The sequence below is a fragment of the Lissotriton helveticus genome, chromosome 12, assembly GCF_964261635.1.
Source record: "Lissotriton helveticus chromosome 12, aLisHel1.1, whole genome shotgun sequence".
In the NCBI taxonomy this organism is placed as follows: Eukaryota; Metazoa; Chordata; class Amphibia; order Caudata; family Salamandridae; genus Lissotriton; species Lissotriton helveticus.
Window position 1 is genome coordinate 197,563,894 of NC_136073.1, and position 9,637 is coordinate 197,573,530.

At 47.6% G+C, this 9,637-nt stretch overlaps 1 long non-coding RNA gene across 1 annotated transcript in view; it reads right to left on the minus strand.

Annotated features, from left to right (window-relative positions):
- The window catches only part of LOC144798595 (uncharacterized), a 146,788-nt gene extending 137,915 nt beyond the window's left edge, over positions 1 to 8,873 (minus strand). The window contains exon 1 of the long non-coding RNA XR_013603575.1: positions 8,643 to 8,873. This is a non-coding gene — a long non-coding RNA (uncharacterized LOC144798595). The remainder of the gene's footprint in view (positions 1 to 8,642) is intronic.
- Between the last annotated feature and the right edge of the window lie 764 nt (positions 8,874 to 9,637).

Sequence of the window (9,637 nt, forward strand, 5' to 3'; positions counted from 1 at the left end):
TTTGCTGGCCAAGCTGGTTTGCTCAGTGTAGTACGGGAGACACATCCGTGACCTAGAAATGACTAGCAGCAGGTGGCTGCATTCTTGCTTTAAACCCTTCCATGCTGATGACGAGCTCAGCTCGTCATCAGCATTACCTACCCTGTGCGGATGACAAGGTGAACTCGTCACTCAACATGTTGATTTTGAAATTCCAGCGCACAGGGAGAAAACCGCTAGCGTGGAAGTGGTTAAAGACCTCATTACAAATGGACTGGATCAGTACCCTGGGAGGTTCCATCTTGCCTACTGTCGCTGGGCCTGGAGTTACCAGTTCCAAAAATACCAGACTCTGTCATACCAGGTCTACAAAATGTGGACCTGGCAATTTCGGTGCTCATGGCACCTTCTGTGGCCGGTCCATGCCCATCCTGCTCTTTTATAAGCTCCCCCACCTTTCCCCTTACATGCTGTGCCTGATCCCCTCCCACTCTCCTTCCACATCATAGGCCTCAAACAAAGCCCCCGCACAGTTTACTACCTGCTGTAAGCAGGTGATGAATTGATACCGATTTGAGGAACCTATCCTCCATTGAAGGGAAAAAGTAAGCAAATGTGGACCCGGCATTGCCTGTTCCATGTGTTATTCCCCATTACATGGCAAACTACACATAACCCCCAATTTAGCTGCAGAGAATCAAGGATTCTTGCCCTTCAGCATCCCTTAACCTAGAATTGGGGAAGTCGTAATGAAAGCTAAGTAGAGAGGCAATTGTATGTAAGATCGAGACATGGTTTAGTTCACAAACAACAATAGTTTTCATTCACGTTAGGCTATAGACTTACAAGTATACATAATGCTCAACAGTTGCCAGACGCATTACGGGGAAACTATGACAGTCGCAGGCTCCAAGCAGCACTCCTGAGTGCTATATTTTTTTTAGAATCACAATGTTTGCTAATGTAAAGGCACTTTCAACCGACTACGTGGATACAATATGCAATTAAGCATGTGAATATGTCTTGCATGAGTGCAATTGCATTAGTCAAGAAGTTTTTTTCCCTTTTTCCTCCAAAGAAAAATTTCCCTGACACGCCGATTGATTTGGGGGTTCCTTTACCGTTCCCAACCACTAAATTGTATTTAATCCTGCTTTTGACAGAAGTGAATCTCTGACTTTTACCACAATTGGACTTGGCAGGTAAAACATGTACGAATGTTCATAACCATTGCTCCGTCCCATCCTGGAAAAAGTCAGGAATGTATCACTCTCAAGGGCTGGGAAATAACCAATTTCAATAGTTGGAATTGGCAAGCATCAAACCCTATAACCAGCGGGAAGGAAGGGAAGGAAAAGGGACTTCTCCAAAGATTCAGCGACAAAAAAGTTAGCTAGTGCAAAGGAACTTTTGGTAAACCTTTGCACCTGTACGACGACACACTATGTACAAAAACACGTGTAAGAGCGTTCGCATGTGGGCATTCATACAAAGTTGGATATGTTTCACCCTTCCAGGAATACTGAATTGAATTGAATTGAATATTGATTTATATAGCGCGATTGCTGCTCAATGGGCGTCCAAGCGCTGCGCATGTAGACAGAGCTGGGAAGTGCCGAAGAGGTTAGAACTCGGTGGACCTTGTAAACAGAAGAGTCTTCAGTTGTTTGCGGAAGGAGAGAAGGTTCGAGTTGGACCGGAGTTGTAAAGGAAGTGTGTTCCACAATTTCGAGGCGTTCAGAGAGAACATCCTGCCTCCGGTCCTAGCTCTCCTAACTTTTGGTACCACAGCCAAGAAAGCCTCCGCAGAGCGGAGTTTTCTACTTGGGTGGTAGTGGGTGACTAAGTTGTCATTGATTGCTGGGCCTGTCTTCCAGAAGGCCCGATGGGCAATGCATAGTGCCTTGAATGCCACTCTCTGCCTCACTGGCAGCCAATGCAAGCTTTTTAATCCGGGTCTGGCTGACTGAGTGCGTGGGATCTGTAGCAAGGTACGGGCTGCACAGTTCTGTACCACCTGCAACTTTCGTAAGGTCATCTCAGGGGCTCCCACGTATAGGGCGTTGTTCGAATCTAGCCGGGACTGAATCAGGCCTTGTACTGCCACTTGTTTGGCTTCCATTGGCAGAAGGGGTAGAACCTTCCTCAGTGTTCTGAGTAGGCCAAAACATGTGGCAGATAGCTTAGTGGCCTGAGTGGTGAAAGAGAGACTTTTGTCCAGCCATACTCCTAGGCTTTTTACACTTTCCTTAGGGGTAGGAGGGGTGCCCAGACAGGAAGGCCATAGGGAGATGAGTGGCACTGGTGATACTGGGCCCAGGAGCATGAGCTCAGTTTTATCTCCATTGAGTTTTAGAGAGGAGGATGTCATCCACTCCTTGACATCCTCTAGACATTTCATCAGGCCTTCCGAGGTTTGCCTGTTGCCCTCTTGAGCCAGAGAAACCACTAGCTGGGTATCGTCGGCATACGATATGATTTTAATACCGTGCGGTTCGACGACCCCCGCCAGTGGTTTCATGTATATGTTGAACAACGCAGGGCTTAAAGAAGAGCCCTGCGGCACCCCACAGCTCAGTGGTTTGCTGGCTGACACTATTTCCCCGTCAAAGATCTGAAAAGATCTGTTGGTCAGGAAGGAGTCAAGCCACCTCAGTGCATCGCCTATTACTCCGATGTTACGTAGACGGTTCAGCAAGGTGATATAGCTGACCGTATCAAAGGCTGCACTTAGGTCAAGGAGGATCACTGCCACTGATCCTCCTTGATCTAGTATCCTGAGTGATTCTTCGGTAACCGCTAACAAGGCGGTTTCAGTACCGTGCTTAGGTCTGAAGCCTGTCTGGGTCGTGTCCAATAGCAAGTTGTTCTCAAGAAATTGGACTAACTGGGTGTTTATATGCTTCTCCATGACCTTGCTTACCCAGGGGAGTAGTGAAATAGGACGGTAACTGGAGTGATCTTCTGGATCAAGATTGGGGTTTTTTAATAGTGCCCGTACCATGGCTCTCTTCCATACAGTAGGCACTGTACAGGAGGAAATAGAGGAGTTTAATAGATCCAGAATTACGGGAAGGGTGGCTTGGCTTGCCTGGAGCAGGATCTCCGGGGGAGCTGGGTCACGAGGAGAGCCAGATTTGACTTGGAGTGCCAGTTGCTTAAGGGTGTCAAGGTCTAATAGGGGGAAATGTTCAAGATTTGGCTGGTCTGGGGGGGTGGGGTGTCTCGAAGATATTTGGTCGGCTGCTCCTGGATTTGTGGCTGCTATCGGGAAGGAAGAGTAGATCTGGGTAACTTTATTATGGAAGAATTCTGCTAGCTCATTGCATTGTTCTTGCGTTTTTGCCAAGGGAGGAGCTTTGTTCATTTTAGTGCATTTTTTTACCAAGTGAAAAATTTCCTTGGGTTTGGATTTGGCTTCCATAATTTTGTCCGCGAAGTAGGTAGCCTGGGCCGCCCTAACCCCATCTCTGAGGGCCTTGATAGCCTCTCTATATTGGGACTTTTTTTCAGGTAGGAAATCTAGACGCCACGCTCTCTCTCGTTTCCTACAGAGGCGTTTTTTTTCTCTTAAGGTGTCTGAGAACCAGGGTGCTTATTTATGCAGCCTCTTTGATATAGATCTCCGATAAGGGAGAATCGTATCCAGTGAGTTCGTGATCCAGCCCTCATAGTTCTTGTTTGCCAAGTTGGGGTCTGTACGGGGGGATGGGCGGGTGAAATCTAAGTTGGTTATCCAAGACTCCATAGGTAGTTTAGCCCAATTCCTTTTTGTTACGACTTGGGGGGTAGGCAGGGAGGTTTTACAGGTGAGCCAGATAAGCGGGACTAGGAAATGATCCGACCAGGGAAGGTGAGTGGGCTGGCCCACCACCAGCTCGGTGCAGTTGCTAAAAATTGGGTCAAGTAGGTTACCCTTTTCATGAGTAGGGGCTGTGACAAGCTGAATTAATTGTAAGGCTGCTAGATCATCTGTTAGTTCCATGGCAGTATGATCTGTAGGGGAGTTGAAATGGAAATTAAGATCTCCTAGGACCGTGTAATTGGCGGTAATTGGTGTAATACTAGTTGAATTCTTTGAGAATTAAAAAAAATCCTAACTCTACACCCAATATGTGGGGGTAGATTCACAATGTCTTTCGTGTGAATCCGGCCTCATGTGGGTAAATCTTTTTATGAGTGTGTAACTGTGTTTTGTGAATAGTAAAAGTGGCTTTAGAAAAAGAGGTTATTTGTGAAAACAAGCTGAACTTACACGTATAAATAGTTTTGTAAAGAAGGCCCAAGAACTCTTGGTCCTATTCCCATTACTGCTACTTTATAGATATGGACAAGATATTCTTCAGATAACTTGTATTTCCCACTTTTCAAGAGCGGTGTACCATACTGTCAATGGAGAGGGCGGCCATGTTTGACCGCGGATGCTAATGGGGAAGTACTGTAAAAAAATGGGAAAAATTGGCTTCTCCTCCAACCGTCAAAAAGACCTATAGACTGCCATTAGACAACTTTCAAATAACAGGAGGTTATTCCAGCATATCCAATTTAGAAACCTAAACCATTTAGTTTGACTTAGGAGATGATAATGGGTCAGTTGGGATGGGGCAGTATACCTTTAGGGCAGGAGATCCTAACATTTTGACTTCTGGGGACACCCCCTTAATCATTACCAGATCCCTGAGACTCCCACTGAGTCACTGAAATCGAGAACCCCCACTGAGTGATTACTGTAACCAGGGGATCCCAGCCTAAGCATTTTCGATTATTTGAACTACAAAGCAATGCACAAAATATACAGAAACAAGCCTTTAGCAACCAAATAATTACAAATTTGATTTCATTCAACAAACATTTTTTTTTAATAATGTATATTTTAATAGGAAGGTTGGAGGTTTTCTAAATTCTATTGACGCAACTAATTGTCCATACTATATTCTGTTTGATGCACTTGAACTGACCACACAAATCAATCTGAGGACACTACCTTAATTTTTGCCCTTCAATTTCAAATTCGTTTACATTTACAGAATATTTTAAAATCTTCAATGGTACATTTTGCTTTTTATTTAAATAAAGTTTATTAACTATTAGTATTATTTAATTTTCTAAGCAGTCGTGGACCCTGTGAGTAGGCTACGCAGACACCCGGGTGTCCCCAGACAACAGGTAGAGAACCCTGAAATTACAAGATGCGGAAACACTGGGTGCCATTTTACTGGGTGTGTTTCCATATCCAGTGAAGCCATCTTGGATTTCAGGGTAGGGACTGGGAGCACAGTCATAAAACAGCCCTTATCTGTTTCTTTCTTTTACTCGAGGGGTGCGGGGGTAGATTGCTCCCCCTGCCACAGAAGAGCTTGCCCTCTCATTCTGTTGAGGGCATTAACAGAGTGAAACTTACCCTGGTCCAAACTTTGGCTAAAGCCTCGTCTCTATACAGTGAATCATCCATTAAAAGCAGTAGTACCCGTTGCGTAAATATTAAGAAAATCATGTCTTTCGATCTTTTCTTTTCCTTGTGGATTTTATCATTGGAAAAAGTAAGAGTGTTTCTCAAACCAACCATTAATATCAAGTACTCTCTGATAAAAGGGCGCAGAGACTTGATACTTCCTGCAGATGATAGCAAGCAGGACTCCTGACGAGAGGTTCCAAAATAAATGGTGTACGTTGCCTGCAATTGGAGACTAACCAACATCTGAATGTACCTTGATTTACTTGCAACTTATTATGTAACTCCTGGTGCAGGTTTGTATTTCGGTTGAGACATTGGTGCGGATATGCCTCTGGGACGGGGAATTTGGTGCAGTTTTTTGCATGCATCTGGACTTCTGGTGCCGATATCTTAGCTAGGGGTCGGAACATCTGGTGCAGGTTTATATATGAGCTGTGACTTCAGGTGCAGCATTACATTGGAGCAGTTTTTTATGCACGTTTTAAAGTCTGGGGTTTGAAGTGCAGCTATCAAGCACAACCACAGCTAACAAGTTAGGTAGAGAGGGCTCTGGGTGTGCCCATTTTACCCATTGGCTTTCTTAGACCAGTCTCTTACGGCCATTGGCTTGAGACTTTGTCAATAATGTCTTGGATCAGACCAATGGAGTATTCATGTCTCACTGAATGCTATTGTCTAAGTGCACCATTCTACAGCCACTTGAATGCTTGCATTGGACTTCTCAAGGGACGTCTTTATCCTATCTGTCCACTGCTGCTAGCTCCCTCCTGTGTCTCTCAGCTCTAGTTTGCTCACGATGCATGCATGATTGTCGCCCGCTTTGGAGAAAATGGTTTAATTTGGTTGAGATCTCTAGTTCAGATTTTGTGATGGGCAGGATTGCATAGGGTATGGTTTGCTAGTCCGGATATGGCTGGAGAAGGTTTTTCCAGTGCTGTTGCAAAGGTTGTCTTGGCTTTACACAGATGGACAACTGGTGCCGATTACTTCCCGCTTTGACTTGACCGGTACACGTTTATACTTGAAATGGAACATCTGGTCATGAATGTGCTTGAGTTTGAACAACTGCAAATAGATTTAACCTAAGTTTGGTTGCCTGGTTCAGGGTCTAGCCTGAGTTGTGATGTATGATATAGATGTTTTCAAGTAATCCCATATCAAAAGCAGTCTTTTCCCAGGGATGGTGTGACTGGTGCAAGTGTGGTCTGAGTTATTATATCTGATGCAGGTCTTTTTCTGACCTGGCCTTTATGGTGCAGGATTTTGCCCGTGTTTGGTGGTTCTTGCCAGAGGCAGATTTTTGATTTAGGTTGGCATCTGCTGCACTATTTTGTCAGTGATAGCACTTCATGCAAGGTTATTATCTTGGGTTGGAATAGTCTAGGACATAATGTCCATGTTTATTCGTCTGTTTCAGATTTTTGCATAGACTGAGTCACCTGGTACCTTTTTAGGTGTAGTTTAAAGACGGCTTAGCGGTCTTGCCAGCCTCATGTTTACCAGAAAATTAGTCATAAAAATACATACTGCTGCATAACGGAGCTTCTGGTCAGTCCCCTTCATCCATTGGGCTGTACAGGTGTCATTTACATGTTACTTCTGCCCACCACAAAATGCAGCATGGGGTACCACAAAATGCAGCATGGGGTACCACAAAATACAGCATGGGGTAGTGGGTCAGCCTATGTACATAATTTGCTTTCTTCGTTGTCAGTGATGGCATTTTATTTGTGTGTACATACACATCCACCTAAAAGTAGCCCATCTCTGTGCTAGGGCTGGTGGGTCAATCTCTGCTTTAATTTCCCTTTTGGTGTATTTTTGTTATTCCTCTTTTTACTTACTTTTTAGCAAATATATCCTCGCTACTGTTAAACAGCAGTTTTAAAAAAACTTTTATACCTTTAAACTTTCAAATAATTTTTATTTGCTTGCACAAAAAATTAAACCTCATAGGCTTGGCGGATCTTGACCAATTCGCTGTTGCTTGTTTTGACATGACAAGCATAACTGGCGTTGGTGCTGACCTGGACTGATGCATCAGGAGAAGATTTTGCTGAGGTTGATCACCTGGTGGGGCTGTTTTCAGTTTTGAAGTCTGGCGCGTTATTGTGTTGGCTAATGTAGAGTAGTTTGATGGTGATCTAGGCTAGGGCACCTGGTGCAGGACTGTGCATGGACTAATGATTCTGGGGTAGATTATGTTGAGCTGGGACTCCTGGTGGTTATTTTTTCAGTTTTGAAGTCTGGCCAGCGTGTTTCTGAGCTGGGTAAAAAACTAGAGCAGTTTGCCGCTGATCTGGGATAGGGCTTCTGGGGCAGGTCTATGCCTGGGGTAGTGCATCAGGTCTAGATTTTGTTGACCAGGGAAAGTTGATTTTTTTTCTCTCCAGAGTTTTGAAGTCTGTCGCAGGGTATTACTGTGCTGGGTAAAGTAGAGTAGTTTGACGGTGATCTGGGGCTAGGGCACCGGGTGCAGGACTGTGCCTGGACTAATGCATCTGGGGTAGATTGTGTTGAGCTGGGACTCCTGGTGGTTATTTGTTCAGAGTTTTGAAGTCAGTTCAGCGTGCTTCTGAGCTGGGTAAACTAGAGCAGTTTGCCGCTGATCTGGGATAGGGTCTCTGGGGCAAGTCTGTGGCTGGGGTAGTGCATCTGGTGTAGATGTTGTTGACCTGGGCATCGGTTGCAGGTCTGTGCCTGGCCGGTGTTCCTGGCGTAGATTTGCTGAGCTGAGACACCTGCTAGTGGTTAATGCCGGAGCTTTGAAATCTGTCTCAGGGCTTTACTGTACTGGGTTATTTAGTTCAACATCCACCGTGGGGCTGGGATCTCTCATGCAGAGAGCGGGAGGGGAGGGGGTAGGTTACCCGCCTGAGTTTCCACCAGCAGCAGATATTAGGGCGCGCACGTCCCCTCAGATCAAAAATAGAAACGTATCAGAAGGAGGAGGCGCTAAGTAGGGCGCGCGCAGCAAGTGACCAAAACTGCGCCAGAAACCGGTGGCTGTCCGTGCGAGGACCACCGAGGCTTTAATCTCACTCTCACGTACAGAAAAAAGAGAAAAGTCAAACTCTTTATCCCGCGTGCCCTCCCCGCCTCACTTCCCCTGTCCTACCGATTGTCTGTGCCCCCCTCTCCGCCCCCCCCCCCCCCACACACACACACACGCACGCACTCACGTGCCCACAGCGGGGTGTGAACATACCTGTCGCCGCCGTGCTGCTCGTCCCTTGTGGCACGCGTGAAGCTGCTGGCGCGCGCTGCCGGGCAGCACCTCTTGTGCAAGGCGTCAGGGGGCGCTGCAGGGGCCAGGCTGGCTCCAGCATGAGGATGCAAGAGCCGCCCTGGGAGGGGACCCTTCAGCCACCCGTCATCATTGCAATAGCTTCTTTGGGGCTTTGGATTGCGCGTTATTTAATGTGCTCACAGTGACCGGAAGTGCAGGGGCTTGGGGGGGGGGGGGGGGGGTGAGACCAGCACGCGCCAGGGTCCGGACCACAGAGCTGAGCGCACCTGGGACAGGGCGGGGAATGCGAGCACGCGGGTCGTTTCAGGGTGTTCTTGGTATATGACTGCTAGGGCTAAGCCTATTTGACAGGATTAAAGGACGGTGCTGTGCAAAGCTTTACAGCCTGACAGACAATGACCAACGTGAGAGCAGCGCGGGGCGGGGGACGTCACTGACACGAGCTGTCAGGGGCTGCTGGCACGGGGTGTGAGGGGCCTGGGACGTCACTAGCACGGGGTGTGAGGGGCTGGGGACGTCACTAGCACGGGGTGTGAGGGGCTGGCTGTGAGGGGCTGAGGACATCACTAGCACGGGGTGTGAGGGGCTGGGGACGTCACTGGCACGGGGTGTGAGGGGCTGGGGACGTCACGGGGTGTGAGGGGCTGGGGACGTCACTAGCACGGGGTGTGAAGGGCTGAGGACGTCACTAGCACGGGGTATGAGGGGCTGGGGACGTCACTAGCACAGGGTGTGAGGGGCTGGGGACGTCACTAGCACGGGGTGTGAGGGCTGGGGACGTCACGGGCTGTGAGGGGCTGAGGACATCACTAGCACGGGGTGTGAGGGGCTGGGGACGTCACTAGCACGGGGTGTGAGGGGCTGGGGACGTCACTGGCACGAGGTGTGAGGGGCTGGGGACGTCACGGGGTGTGAGGGGCTGGGGACGTCACTAGCACGGGGTGTGAGGGGCT